This window comes from Nicotiana tabacum, chromosome 19, assembly GCF_000715075.1.
Source record: "Nicotiana tabacum cultivar K326 chromosome 19, ASM71507v2, whole genome shotgun sequence".
In the NCBI taxonomy this organism is placed as follows: Eukaryota; Viridiplantae; Streptophyta; class Magnoliopsida; order Solanales; family Solanaceae; genus Nicotiana; species Nicotiana tabacum.
The window spans coordinates 149904658-149921626 of NC_134098.1; positions in this window are offsets into that span (position 1 = coordinate 149904658).

Sequence of the window (16969 nt, forward strand, 5' to 3'; positions counted from 1 at the left end):
AACGGTAATCGGTAATTACAAGGTGCACCAGGTCTAACGAACCCGCCGTTAGCTACAGAATACTTCAAAGTCTACTCCCATTTATACTTGTCTCTGTAATCCGTATATACTAGTACGAAAATATTTTAAAACAATATTGAATATTTCGGTTCTTATCAAATCATGAAATTTCGTTTCGACAACGGTAAATCTTATCTCAAGTAACGATAAATCATATTCAGTAACAATGAGGATATTCAGAATAATGGTAATCATCTCAAATAAATATAGTTGTATCATATCAAGTAAAGAACTCGTCCCACATGCAAATTCAAAACGGTCGGTAACATGTTCATATTAAAATCATATGTAAATCATGCTAGTTGTAGAAACCTAAATTGTGATAAGATTACTACTCACAGTATTCCTGTCCAAATACCATGCTTGCCACCTCGAGCAATTCATGAGACTCCTTTCAATCAATCTATAATCGTCTCGTGTTAATTTCCTTGTGCATGCTAGCTAATTCATAACTAGATTGGAATACTAAACCCTCGGGGTTCATATTTGAAACTTAATTTGTCCAATTTTATTTACCCATGCCATGAGAAATTCAACTAAATCATAATTTAGCTTGCCCATATTATATAAAAGTCAAATTCATGGTCATGGGTTAGAGAACTACCTTTCAAAGCTTGATTCTCTATATATTTGTTTCCCTGCGTGAGGCGTTACTGAAGAAGAACCAAGAATTTCCTTGTTTCCTTTATTCTCAGATTCTTGCTGCCAAAATCCCGTTTCTCCAATCTCCCTTCAATCACGTCTCCTCTAATTGCAAGAGAAGGCTTTTGAAAGCTTCTTGAAGAGATGATCTTCATAGCTTCTGCCGAAGTTTAAATCTTTGGTTCTTCTCTTCTTTCTTCCTATTGTTCTTTTCTTTTCTTTTCTTTTTTTTTTCTTTTTTTTTTCCCCATCCTTTGTATGAGTCTGCGTTGAGTACTCCTCGTGCTCCTTCACTCGAAAGAGAGGCACAAGTCTAACATTATTTTTGTTCTCAAAAGTGGCTGGTTAAAACTTTTCCCCCAAATCTCTTTAGCTTATTTCCCTTCCCCTGATGCTATTTACGTTTATGATGGGATAAGGCCCACTTGCACTCCTTTTTTTCTTCCTTTATTGCTTTTATAGTAATTAGGTAAATGCTCTTATTTTAATAAGGGGTATTACATGACCCGTTTGGACTTAGGTTCTCAAATATTTTTTGAAAAAGGTGATTTAGGGAAAGTTTAATTTAAAATTGAAAATGTATTTGGATATGAATTTTGGGATAAATTTTGACATGTTAAAATCTCTTTTTCCCTTCCTTCTTTGAGCTAAAAAGTCCCAAATGATCATGATTTGTCCCAAAAAAAGGTCTAAAGCTATATTTGGGATTTGAAATTTTGTTTTTCAAAATCTCCCAACAACTAGATTTAATTATTTCTATAAATAAATATATATTTGAATTTAATTTTCTATTTTGACAAAAAAACTTCCGAAACTTATGGCCAAACGCCTACTAAAAAGATCTCTTTGAGTTTGAAATGGTGTAAGTGGAACCTCAGAAATTTTTTATTACATAGGAATTGTTACAAGCAGAGCTCTAGAAAATTCTCCTTGAGTTCAAAACTTATACAAATAAAATTCAGCATGGAAGACCTCCAACACACTATAAAAATTTCGAAAATCCATCACGCTATGCTAAAATTTTACATATAAGGAGTTTTTGAACTCCAATACAATGTGTTGAAGTTTCACATATAAAACTTTAAAATTACACCATATTATATTGTGCTGACTTTTTTTAATGTTTTAGATAGAAGTATTTTGTCCAAATTTTGTTATACCCAAGTTTCAATGATGACAATAGTGCAAATCTAATCTAATCTACTTGATTGCAAGAAATCAGGATGACAATGCTAAATCAAAGAGAGTTAAAGGAAATCAAGATATCAATGCTATCAAAAAGTAAACAACATCAAGTGCAATCGTTATGGGAAGTCAGTTCGTAATTCAATGTCACGACCCAAAACTCTAACATGTCGTAATGGCACCTAACCCAACCCGCTAGGTAAGCCAATTAACTACTAACTAATTTTAATAATAATTAATAAAGCAATTAAGTAAAGAAAGATATGAATCTAATACATTCCCCAAGAACTGGTAGTACAAATCATGAGCTTCTAAGAATAGAGTTTACAAAGCGGAAATGAAATAAATACATCATCTGTTTGAAATAAATATATTAACAGAGTTTTATAGATCTAAGGCTACCATGAACAAGAGGCAGCTACAACCGGGACGCAGGTACATCTTCAAATCCAGCTCCCATCGAACACAGCAACATCAGCAACCAACATCTGCACGCAAGGTGCAGAAGTGTAGTATGAGTACAACCGATCCCATGTACTCAATAAGTAACAAACCTAACCTTAGGTTGAAAGTAGTGACGAGCTAACAGAAAGATCGGGTCCAACACCAATATTTCACAATAGTTCATAACAATATAGTATACGTAACAAAAGAGTATCTCAGAAATAAAAGGCTCAGTCCGTTCACAGTTCCAGAAAAATAGGCATTTCTTTTCAAGTATCTCAGTAAAAACCCAAATTTTTTACCGAAAAAGCCAAAAATACGAGTAAGTTTGAAAACTGTAATTTTTTTTTTCCAAATATCCTGTCCACAATAAATAAGATGTTTCATTTTCTTTCTAGATAGCAAGTGTAAAATACCTCTCTATGCCCACATATTAATGTGTGTAAAATATCATGAATGGCGTGATACCGTACAACATGAGAAAAATACATCTTTATGCATGTATGTCACGTATGTATGTCAATGCAATGTATTTTAGAGATGAACTTATGTACTGACACTCTCAGAGTACTCAATCTCACTTTCTCACACATTCCACTCATTATGCCCAATCACTCGGTATTGTATATGGCCAGTCCAGCCCAGGAAAGATCCATCCCGGAATATAAACATTAACTGATCATCAGTCACTCAGTACCGAATAGGGCCAATGCAGCCCGTAGAGAAGATCCATCTCCAGGTATATAGTACTTCGGACAAGATACATGTACAGTGAAGATCCAACCCTTAATAATATCAACCACGCTCACTGGGGGTGTACAGACTCCAGAGGGGCTCCTTCAGCCCAAGCGCTATAAACCGCACAGACAACTCACGTGCTGCATGGATAACTCACGTGTTGAAGGTTCAAAATTCTTTAAATTTATTTTGGGGTATGTTTTTGAGTAATTGAAGTCCGTTTGGAATTTCGAGTTTGAGAATAGTTCCGTATAGTGATTTAAGACTTGCACGCAAAATTTTATGTCATTCCGAGTAGTTTAAGTATATTTCGGCGCATTAGAAGCTAATTGAAAAACTTGAAATTCTTAAGTTTGAATCAATTTGGTTTGAGGTGTGATTCATAGATTTGATGTTGTTTTACACGTTTCATGAGTTCGAGCGAGTCCGTTTTATGATTTCAAACTTATTGGTATATTCGGGCGGGGTCCCAGGGGCCCCGAGTGTCAACCGGACGAGGCTCGGTCCAAGTTGGAAGTTGGGAACCAAAACTGAAGCTCCCAGCTACTGTTAGAATCGCACCTGCGCTTGGCCAGCCGCAGGTGCGACAGTAGCTCGCAGGAGCAAACCTCGCAGATGCGAGTTTTTGTGCGCAGAAGCGGAAAAGGGAAGGGGGAAATCGACCGTAGATGCGGATGATTTGCACACCTGCGAACGCGTAGGTGCGAAGCTGTGTGCGCAAATGCGAGAATTGGCCAGGCAAGTGGAACTCGCACCTGCGAGGATTTTCCGCAGGTGCGTTCCAACCTCCACAGGTGCGAAAGACATGTTTGGCAGAAAGCTTAAAAGAATGGGAATTCACCATTTTTGCCCATTTTCTTCCATTCTTGGGCGATTTTGGAGCTTTTTGAGAGGAGATTTTAACTAACAACTTGGAGGTAAGTTAATTCTACCCCCTTGAGTTAAATACATAGATTATAAGTATATTATAACTAGTAAATCTTAAAAATCAAAGATTTAGATGAAAAACCTAGATTTTTATAAAAGTGAGATTTTAACCACGAAAATAGTTATGGAATTGGGTAGAAATTATATATTCAAGTTCTTGAGATTATGGGTAACGTTTTCATCCGAATATTTCCAGAATCCGAGCACGTAGGCCCGGGATGAATTTTAAGAATTTTATCATTTTGGATAGGGTACTTTATTTAATAGATGAATTTCGAATTATTGAACATATATTAATTATTTTATATAACTTTTGGATAGTTTCGGATTTTTCGGCATCGAATCGAAAATTTTATGCGATGCGATAATCGAAAAGTGGACTTTGAGATGAGGTAAGTCTCTTGTCTAATCTTGTGAGGGGAAAATTACCCCATAGGAATTAAATTGAATAATTGTTGCTAATTGCGGGGGATACGTATGCACGAGGTGACGAGAGTCCATGTGTAGCTACTATTAATGCTAAAGTCCGGGTAGTTTAGGACTCAAAGCATGAATTACTTGTGTAAATTGTATTCTTTGTTTAATTAATATTAATTGATATATATATGAATATATTGTAAATTGTTAGATAAAGATATTAAAGGATGGAAATCTCATATGATTGATTTTCAGTTTAAATCAATTAATTGTTCAAAGAAATTATTCTTCCTCCCGAATTTATCTTATAATAAATATACTCTCCTTCCGAAGGTACATAAGAAAATGTCCTCCTTTCTTGTGGAGCGGGCCGAACACCTTGGCAGGATAGATGCATCTATGGATCGTACCGCACGTCCCTCGGCAGTGTACACGACACTCTGGATCGGGCCGTACGTCCTCGACAGAAATCGTGCTTAATAATAATAATTACACGATACTTTAATAGTTATTTCAGCTTGCGAAGCTAATTGATAAATTGGAGAATCCTTGAAATTTAATGAATTATTATTCCTGCTTGTTAAGAAATTAATTGTTATTCCTGTAAATGAGATTAATTGATAAATTAGAAATTATTTGAATTGAAGGAATTTAATTAATATATTGAGAATTGTTGCATTTGAAGGAATTTGATTATTTTCGCTGATTAAATAAATTATTGTAAATTCTGTAAATCATGCTGATTTAAATATCCTAGTTGTATTTCAATTATTATTATTGACCCATAGTGAGTGTCAAAGTCGGTCATCTCGTCTCTACCACTTCGAGATTAGGCTTGATACTTACTGGGTACACGTTGTTTACGTACTCATACTACACTTGCTGCACTTTTTGTGCAGGACCTGAGGCAAGTACTAGTGGGGGACCTATCGTCTTACACCCACGTTATCCAGGGGCATAGTGGTGAGCTGCCTTTCTGAGCCGTTCTGCAGCTACTAGTGTCTCTCTTTGTATTTTTCATTCTATCTATTTTTATTTCAGACAGTATTTGAGGTTTTGTATAATCTACTAGATGCTCATACACTTGTGACACCAGGTCTTGGCACACACATTGGTGGAATTTGGTATTTTATTATTTTCTTGGCTTTAAATTTTGTCAATATATGCTTAATTTATTAAGTTGGCTTGCCTAGTTGTAGTATTGGGTGCCATCACGACCTATAGGTGAAATAGGGTTGTGACACATACTCTCAAAACCAAGTTTAAAAGTTCACAGGTTTTATTGAAGACACACTTTATGTGGTGCACATCTACATGTTCGTCACCTTTCGTGTGTGTCACCTCCAAACAATTCATATCATACCAAATTCAGGGATTCATACCCTCAGAACCAAGTTTAGAAGTGTTACTTACATCAAGCCGTGAAATTCTTATTCTGCAATGTCCTTTCCTCGTGAATTGGTCTCCAAACTCCTCGAATCTGACTATAAATAATTCGTTTAAGTCAATAAAATTCATTGGAATTAATTCCATAAGAAAATAATAATTTTCCATAAAAACCCGAAAATTAGCTCAAAAATCGCTCGTGGGGCCCACGTCTCAGAACTCAACAAAAGTTACAAAATCTGGTAGCCCATTCAACCACGAATCTAACCATACCAATTTTACCAAAATCTGACTCTAACTCGACCTTCAAATCTTCAATTTAAACCAAGAGGGGTTTCAAGCTTTCCCAACTCAATTCACCAATTAAATGATAAAAACTACCATGGATTCGGGTAATTTAACCAATATTGAGTTAAGAACACTTACCCCATTGTTTTCCTTGAAACACACCCGAAAATCGCCTCTTCTCAAGCTCCAATCTGTCAAAAACTGAAAATGGGACGAAATAGTTCCCGTACAAATTCATCCTTCGCGAACGCGACATCACCTTCTCGTTCGCGAAGCACAAAGTGCCTCTGCCTCAATGCCTTCTACACGAACGCGTTCCACCCATCGCGAACGCGATGCTTCGTTCCCCCTCACTACGCGGACATGACACCCCCTACGCGAACGCGTAGACCAATCGCATGGGGTCCTCGACTGCTTCCTCTCTTCTTCGCGAACACATAATACCTCTCGCATTCGCGATGCACACCCAGTCCACCCTTCGCGAACGGTTTCATCTCTTCGCAAACGCGAAGAGAAAATATTGCCAACCTCTCAATTCCTCTTCGCGAACGCAAGGCTCCACTCGCGAACGCGATGAAGGAAACCATATGGTGCATCAGAAAAAATCCAGCAGAGTTCCATGTCCAAAATCCAACCCGTTAACCATCCGAAACTCACCCGAGCCCCTTGGGACCTCAACCAAATATATCCACAAGTACTAAAATATCATACGAACTTAGTTGAACTCTCAAATCACCTAAAATAATGCTAAAATCATGAATTACACCCCAATTCAAGCCTAATGAACTTTGAAATTTCTAATTTCTACAAACGACTCCAGAACCTATCAAATCACGTCCGATTGACCTCAAATTTTGCACACAAGTCATAAATGACATAACGAAGCTATTCAAATTTTCAGAATCAGATTTTGACCCTGATATCCAAAAGTCAACTCCCCATCAAACTTCCAAATTCAACTTTCTATTTTAGCCATTTCAAGCCAAATTCTACTACGGGATTCCAAATAATTTTTTAGACACGCTCCTAAGTCCAAAATCACCATACAGAGCTATTGGAATCATCAAAACTCTATTCCGGTGACGTTTACTTATAAGTCAATATCCGGTCAACTATTTCAACTTAAGCTTCCACCATGAAAATTTATTCTTTCAAGCTAACTCCGAAATACCTTAAAACCAAAATCGACAATTCACACAAGTCATAAAACCTCGTAGGAAGTTATTCAAGACTTCAAATAGTTGAAAGGAGCGTAAATGCTCAAAACGACCTGTCGGGTCGTTACAATCTCCCCCACTTAAACATGCGTCTGTCCTTGAACGTGCCAAGAGTTGTTCTTAACCTTCAAATCTTTATTCCACGTTACCACGCACATACCCGGGGGGTGATCTCACGTCACCCTATTCTATATAGGCCTGACAACATAACATAACTGAAAATTATTAATTTAACCTTAGCCCAAAACATGTAACCCAATTTCTAATACTCAGAATTCTTTCCAAGATCTAAATCTTACACACCGTATAAGTATAAACAAGTTGTGTCAAGCCATATCCATAAACCCAGATATAATCACATTACATAATACACAACTCACATGCTCGCAACACCATTCTCGATCACAATCACAGTAATTACTCCAAACCAACCAAGTACAAGTATTAAAACCTCGCATTCAATAGAACCTATTAAAACCTTCGTGCACTGCCAATGATGAAAGAAACAATCAAAAACCCATAACCACTCATCAGATCAACTAACCATGGAGCTCTCTCGCCCCAATCAGAACCATAATCACTTTCTAAGTCATTTCAATATTATACTCCTGAATATACCGTAATCAAACCTGATAGTACCCATTTTAGGTCCAATGACCTTATATTATTAAATACAACTATCCTATTGACATGCCACACCAATACAACTCAATCCACAACTGCGCAACCTCGCACCCAAAATGGAAGATGTCTCAAAGTAGAGAACTGTATTGTAAGTTCAACAAGCACCGCCACAACTGTGATGCTATAAGCTCATTATATATAGTGGACCCCATACACACAAGTTTAATAATAGTAACCAGCTCTTCTAGAGCTCACATAAACATCTCTCGCACGGACAACTCACGTGCTATGGTATCAATATCTGGACCTGCACGGACAACTCACGTGCCAATAATATCGATAATATGAATATCAACAGTCTATCAATCAGGGGAGTATCATAATACCTATGAATATCTATAAATCAACACAAAAGCCCCCTTCAACCACACACCCTTCACAGGGGTTACCGAGCAACTATAACATTGATCTAAATATATAACACTAACCATTCCGTTTAGAATTTGTGATCTTCCTTTCAAGAATGAACTGCCATATCGTACCTATAAATCTAAATCCCTCACAACACACCGCTATGCTCAAATCTAAATTGTACCCGCGAACAAGTCGAAGGACATGTGCTCCTTTAACACACTCAACACTCAAATAAGTAACCCTACCTTAACACGACCAATCAATTTCATACTTCGTGTGCACTACATCCTTCAAAATAACAACTTACTCATTCCATAATTTTCATACTTTACTCGAGTCATCCCCGATCTCAACCTTTGCTAGTCATAACTAATCAACAAGTATGCCTCAGACCAAAATCACCTAATCGTGCAATCAAATCGTAGATAGCAGACTTTCCCACTTGGCCCAAGGCCATATAACAAAACATCTGATATCTCACCATACCCAGTTAATATCTAAATTGACCATGCTAAGTAATAAAAGACCAACTCAGGTCTAGTCCCCCAATAATTCCCACACACGACCTATACACCCGATACACAATTATAGTACCACACATCGGCGTAGATACATGAACAGGTGAACTAAGGACTCATATGGCATATCCATAAATAAACAAAATATGATGAAACCAGGGTCAAATAATATAGATGCCTCCCTGTGGCACACTGAGACAATACCTGTGATCACTGCATCAGAAGCAACAATATTTGGCCTGGCAGGAAAAGCATAGAATCGGCCCTGACCGCCACCTGATCGGCCTCCCCCTCTTGGGCGACCCCTAGCTGATTGAGCTCCACCCTGAGCTGAAGGAGTGGGTGGTGGAGCAACTGGTACAGAAGTAGTAGCCTGCCTGCTCTGCTGAACTGTACCTCGCGTACGGTGGGGACAATATTTCCTCACATGGCCCAACTCTCCACACTCATAGCACTCCATCTCGAAGAATGGTGGCGAGTTCTGAGGCGGACCTCGGGAACTAGAATGATTACCAGAAGGATCTGGTACATATGATCCTTGAACTGATAGTGTATGGAGCGTAATCGGGGCTGGAAGTGCACTAAGAGATGACTGACTCTGAGGAGAACTGTATGAACCATGGTTAGATGATACACTACTGTGAACTGAACGACTTGTCTGAGCGTGTCTGTAAGAACAACCCCTACTGCGGTAAAACTGACCCCCTGAAGGATCACCGATGTAATCACCTGGACCACGGGTCCTCTTAGCCTCTCTCTCTCTCTCTCTCTCTCTCTCCACGTTCCTGGCTATGAACTATCTCTATCTGCCGAGCAATGTCCACTACCTCATCAAAAGTAGCACCAGATACTGTCTCCCTGGTCATAAGTAACTGCAGCTGATATGTGAGGCCATCAATGAACCTCCTAATCCTTTCCCTATCAGTGGGAACCAACCAGACTGCGTGACGAGCCAACTCAAAAAATATCATCTTGTACTGTGTCACGGACATATCACCCTGGCAAAGCTGCTCAAACTGTCTGTACAGCTCCTCTCTGCGGGACTGAGGCACGAACCTCTCCAAAAAGACCATGAAGAACTGCTGCCAAGTAAGGGGTGCTGCGCCAATAGGCCCACGCCTCTCGTAATTCTTCCACCATCGGAGTGCAGCCCCAGAAAACTAAAAAGTAGTGAATGAGACCCCACTGGTCTCCAGAATACCCGCTGTCCGAAGCATCCGTTGACACCTATCCAGAAAATCCTGAGCATCTTCTGACTCAATACCGCTAAATGGTAGAGGTTGAAGCCTTTCAAATCTCTCAAGTCTCCTATGCTCAGCATCTGCCATAACAGGAACTATCGGGGCCTGAACAACTGCAGCCGGCTAGGCTGGTAGTGCCCCTGGTATCCGGAGTCCCTGTACTACCTAGTTTGGAGAACGGGAAACGGGGGTATGAGTACCTCCCCCGGCCTGAGAAGCAGCAGGTGCGGCCTGAGCCGAAACCACCTGAGCAAGTTGCCAATATCTGGGCCAAAGTCTCCTGAAGGTCTGGAATCTCAATGGGTACAACTGGTGCCTGAGTTGATCCTGTTGGCTCAGCTATATTCGGAATCTGCTCCTGAGCTGGAGCAACTTGTGGTACTACAGGTGGTGATCCAACTGTGGTACGAGCTACACCTCGACCTCTACCTCGGCCCCGACCTCTACCATGGCCTCGACCTCTCGCGGCCCTAACTGGTGGCACTGGTGGTTGACCGTCCGATATGGTAGTACGTGTCCTCACCATCTGTGAGAAAATAGAATAGCAGAAATTTAGTTTCCAGAATCAACAAATTTGCACGACAAAATACAAGAAAGTGAATTTTTCCTAATGGTTCTGTAGCCTCTCGAAGATAAGTACAGACGTCTCCGTACCGATCCGCAAGACTCTACTAAACCTGCTCATGACTCGTGAGACCTATGTTACCTAGGCTCTGCTACCAACTTGTCACGACCCAAAATCTCACCTGTCGTGATGGCGCCTATCTAAATACTAGGCAAGCCAAAAATCCCAATAAACCACCATTTCTTTTAAATTTGAAAATGAAATAACTAAATTCAACGGAAAAAATCTCAAAATTTAAAATATATCACTCCCAAAACCCGGTGTTACTGAGTACATGAGCATCTAAATGAATACAAAGTCTGACTGATAAACATCACTGTCTGAAATATAGAATAGTATAATAACTAAACAAGATGGGAATCAAGTCTGTGGTCGTCAAGCAGCTACCTTGATACTCTCCAACAGAAATAACTCTGAATTCTAGCAGTCGTCGTATCTGGGAGCACCTGGATCTACACAAGAGGTGCAGAGTGTAGTATGAGCACAACTAACTTAATAAGTAACAAGACTAACCTCTGGGCTGAAAGAAATGATGAGCTCCGCAGGTACAGTCCAGTAAAAATAATGGTACAGAAATGTAGGCATGCTTTCAAGTTCAACAGTTAAACTCAATACAACTGAAATAGATCAATACTGCATGATATGAGGCATATGACATCTCAGTAGAAAGACCTCATGTAAATACTGGTCATAAATTATCCGGTCACTCGGTACTGTTTATGGCCAATCCAGCCCAGGGGTGTTCCAACCCTTATATAAGTACACATCGACTGACAGTCAGTCACCTAGTACCGTATAAGGCCAATCCAGCCCTGGGATAATTTATCCCCAAATATAAATAATACTGACAAGATCCATGTCCAGATAACTCATTATAATACAAATAAGTAAGGCAAGTCCATGCCCTGGGAAAATCTATCCCATATATATATATATATATATATATATATATATATATATATATATATATATATATATATATATATATATATATATATATATATATAAGCAGTAAGTAAGGCAAGTCCATGCCCTGGGAAGTCCATCCCGAATATCGATGATCATCTATGCTCACTGGGGGTGTGTACAGACTCCGGAGGGGCTCCTTCAGCCCAAGCGTAATACAAAGCCAATATGGCCTACTGCAGGCGGGTAGTCTCGATTCGTAAAATAACAAAGCCTTTAAGGCATGCTGCAGGCGGGCAACCCCGATCCATAAAATAGTAAAGCCAATAAGGCCTTCTATAGGTGGGCAGCCCCGATCCATAAAATAGTAAAGCCAATAAAGCCTGCTGCAGGCGGGCCGCCCCGATCCATAAAATAGTAAAGCCAATAAGGCCTGCTGCAGGCGGGCAGCCCCGATCTAAAACAATAATAATGTATAAAGCCATTCTGGCCTGCTGCAGGCGGGAAGCCCCGATCCATTTAATAATAACATATATAAAGCCAAATGGCTTACTGCGTTGCGCAACTCAATCCCATAAATATCCTCACAATAGACAATTATTACTGAGTATGAAATTTATATTTTAGAACAATTAATTCAACAGTATCACGACCCTATGGGTCATAAAATATCGGCACACATCCTAAATATGATCTTTATTACTAGCCTCAACTTAATTCCTCTAACACGTGCCACATGTTCAGATAATAACATGATTCTTTAATTTTACCACTTCACGGGATTTATTCAAGACATAATTTATGTGGTGCACGTCTACATGTTTGTCACCTTTCATGTGTGTCACCTCCAAACAATTCATATCATACCAAATTCGGGGATTCATACTCTCAAAACCAAGTTTAGAAGTGTTACTTACATCAAGCCGTGAAATTCTTATTCTGCAATGTCCTTTCCTCATGAATTGGTCTCTAAACACCTCGAATCTGGCTATAAATAATTCGTTTCAGTCAATAAAATTCATTGGAATTAATTCCATAAGAAAATAATAATTTTCCATTAAAATCCAAAATTTAGTTCAAAAATCGCCCATGGGGCCCACATCTTGGAACTCGACAAAAGTTATAAAATCCAGAAGCCCATTTAACCACGAGTCTAACCATACCAATTTTACCAAAATCTGACTCCAACTCGACCCTCAAATCTTCAATTTAAAGCAAGAGGGTTTTCAAACTTTTCCAACTCAATTCACCAATTAAATGATAAAAACAACCATGGATTCGGGTAATTTAACCAATATTGAGTTAAGAATACTTACCCCGCTATTTTCCTTTAAAAACTCCTGAAAATCGCCTTTTCCCGAGCTCCAATCCATCAAAAACTGTTTCAGAACTTAAACTCACTGCCCCGACTTTTCTTTTTCGCGAACGCGGTCAGTGCCTCGCGTTCGCGAAGCACAAAATAGTTCCCATCCAAATTCCTCCTTCGCTAACGTGACATCACCCTCGTGTTCGCGAAGCACAAAATGCCTCTGCCTTAATGCCTTCTACGCAAGGCGTTCCACCCATCACGAACACGATGCTTCGTTCCCGCTCAATACGCGAACGTGACACTCCCTAGGAATTTATTATTTCAAGCTAACTCCGAAATACCTTAAAACCAAAACTGATAATTCACACAAGTCATTATACCTCATAGAAATTTATTCAAGACTTCATATAGTTTAAAGGAGTGTAACTCAAAATGATCGGTCGGGTCGTTACAAATACTCAAAATGATCGGTCGGGTCGTTACATTTAAGGATAAGCTTGGTAAAAGAAATCGAAAGATTCTGGTGATTGATCAATCAAATTGAGTCGCAAATCACTCCCTTAATCAAGGTATGCAGAAAGGAAGGGGATCATTGAATCTAGCCCATCTCTTGAGCAGGATTCAGAGGCAACCCTTGGGTCAAAACTCTTAGAATATTCTTGCCTCAATCAATGGTCAATCTGCAACGGCTAGCTCAAAATAAAGATTACAAGATCTCAAGACTCTCATATAAGAAGACTGAAATTCAGAAGGAAAAGCTACACAACTTACCAATGTTTCTATACCTTTCAAGTTCTTAGTACAAACACTTTATTCTTGAGTTTACAAGTGTCACAAAATATAGGAAGAGTTAGAAAATAAAACAAGAGTTGTGTCAAGTTTAGACAAACATTGTTTACTGAAAATCGTTGGTGGTGAACGATCCAAAACCACTATTGTTGTAACGAATTATTAAAAATCTAAGAGAACCCTTGTGACCCAAGGGAGCTGGATGTAGGTGCCATACTGGTACTGAACCAGTATAAAAATTTTGGGTCGTTACGTTTTAACTCTATGCAATTTACTTTTGTTGCAAATCAAACCTGCCGGGAAAGTTTAGCCGACTTATTCCTCTTCAAGTCGTCTAAGATTTTAATTAGGACTGACTAGAAAAGCACTATGGAACTTGCCAACTACTGGGAAATGCACTAATTTCCCGACATAGCAAGAAACAAATTGTGTTGCCCTATCAACTACTGAAGCAGGGTATTTAGCTGTTGGAAGCTGTTGCACTCAAATTCTTTGGATTATGCATCAACTTCTTGATTATGATCTAAATCTTACTTCTACTCCTATTTTTTGTGATAATACGAGTGCTATATGCCTATCAAAAAATTATGTGCATCATTATAGGGCAAAGAAAATATAAATTAAGCATCATTTTATTTGTGATCATGTTGCTAAAGGTGATATAATGTTAGAATTTATTAGTACCGAGTTTCAACTTGCTGATATTTTTACAAAACCTCTTTTGGAAGAATGTTTTTGTCAACTGCGTAGTAAGATTGGTATTCTGACTATTGCATAAAAATCTTTTGTATATTAACAAAATATTTTACTTCCTTTTTTAGTTTGCTTAATTGATGAGTTTCATTAATTTGATGTGAGTGCAATAATTACCTTCGGTGTCACTTCTGTCTGTACCCAACCTTCCTCTAACCGATGCAACCCTTCAATCTTCCAAGTGCCTAAATAAGTACACTTTTCTTCTCCCATTCTTCATCACTCCTCACCAAACTACACTACCATGGCTAAGAGAAACCTCTCATTCTCTACTGTCACAAGACGAAGCAGATGATTCCAAAAATCCCCAAAACCCTGAAGAAACCGTCGACCTTGAGCCATCGCTTGACACAGACCTTCTCAAAACTAATAATAAGAGTAGTGACTCATTAGAGGATCAAAATCTAAGCCAGAAAAATTTGGGAAGAGGCCTATGGATCAAACCCCAAAAAACCTACATGCAAGAAAGGGAAAGTGGAAAGCACTGATTTTGGGCTAGAGGATAAATTGAACTTCTACGGTCCAACTGAGAAATCGAGGTTTGAATATTATAAGTAAATATCTATGGCATATGGGTGCTCTGTAAGCCTCTCTCTCTTATGATAGATATTCATTATGATTAGGTTTCAATTTTTGATTTTCAACGCCTTTGTCCTCTATTTGATACTGTTGGAAACACTGTGTATGAAGAACCTGTGAGAATGTTCTATGAAAATTTATTTGTAAATAACAAGGATGACTTAGAGTCAATGGTCCTAGGTAGTCGTATTGTTCTTGATGCTCATCAATTTGAGAAAAGTTTTTCTGCTAAGTTCCATGGGTATGATGTTTTTGTTCAAAATTTCTGGCCAAAATATTTCGAAGTGTCCCTAGACGAAGCAAAAGCTTTTCTGTCTGAAACCCCCCTGACATTGGCCCTAAAATTCTTAAGTTTGAACATCGTGTATTAGCTCACATGATTTCTCCTACTGTTCTTCATATGACTGGGTCTTTTGGAACTTTAACCACTAGGGATATTTTTATCCTATACTATCTTGTGAACAACAAAAGACTTGACTGGTTTGTGTGGATTCGTCAGTATATGCTTGAAAGTATCAGGGACATATCTTCCTATGTTACTTATTTACCTTATGGTCTGCTTATCTCACATATTCTTGAAGTAATGAAGGTTGATATGGCACCCTTCTCTCCCAAGTATATCTCAAACACCTATGATAAGACAACATTTGCTATGATGGGCTACACTTTAAGTGAAGATGGATGGGTTAGACGTGACAAGATTGGAAGCACTCCAGTATAGGTTGATCCAACTAATGAACCACCGGAGCCTCAATCGACTGCTACCAACAACTTACAACAAATTCAACAAGGACTAGACGGGGAAAAAACCATGCCCATTGCCATGAAAGAACATGTGGACAAGACCAGGGAGGTCACTAAAGAAATAAGTACATATGTGGTTAAGCTTAGGATGGATATGGAAGCCACAAATAGGCAAGGAATCATGGCATTCAACTCCATGACAGAGAAGATGGACAAACTCACCAAAGAAGTTGAAACCTCCTATGACTCTTTCTGCACCAAAGTGATCAATAACCTGAAATACTTTATCGGGAGGAACTAAGGCCGATGTGTTTTTTTTTTGTTTGCTTTTGCCTTGGTTTGTGAGAAACATCACTATGTCCCTCAACTGAAGGCATAATATCTGCTACACTAACTGCTATGTTTATTATCTGCCATATTACATATTACTTTCGGCCTGCACCTTCTTCTTTCTTTTTTATTGATGTCAAAGGAGGAGAAACATTAGAGTAAAGTAGAGCAGCGCAACAACTTAGGGGGAGCAACAACGACATGTGACATCAAAATTTAAGTGTGTGCACAAAATCAGGGGGAGCCCTCACATAAAAGGGAAGTGTAGTCTGTTTACTCTTTTTGATTGACATCATCAATAAGGAAAAAATTGTTACACCCAAGTTTCAATGATGACAATAGTGCAAATCTAATCTAATCTACTTGATTGCGGGAAATCAGGATGGCAATGCTAAATCAAAGGGAGCCAAAGGAAATCAAGTTATCAATGCTATAAAAATGGAAACAAGATCAAGTGCAGCTGTTATGGGAAGCCAGTTCGTAATTCAAGGATAAGCTTGGTAAAAGAAATCGAAAGATTCTAGTGATTAATCTATCAAGTTGAATCGCAAATCACTCCCTTCATCAAGGAGTGCAGAAGTGAAGGAGATCATTGAATCCAGCCCATCTCTTGAGAAGGATTCACATGCAACCCTTGGGTCAAAACTCCTAAAATATTCTTGCCTCAATCAATGGTCAATCTGCAACGGCTAGCTCAAAAGGAAGATTGCAAGATCTCAAGACTCTCATATAAGAAGAGTAAAAGTCAGAAGGAAAAGCTACGCAACTTACCACTGTTTCTATACCTTTCTAATTCCTAGTACAAACAATGTATGCTTGAGTTTACAAGTGTC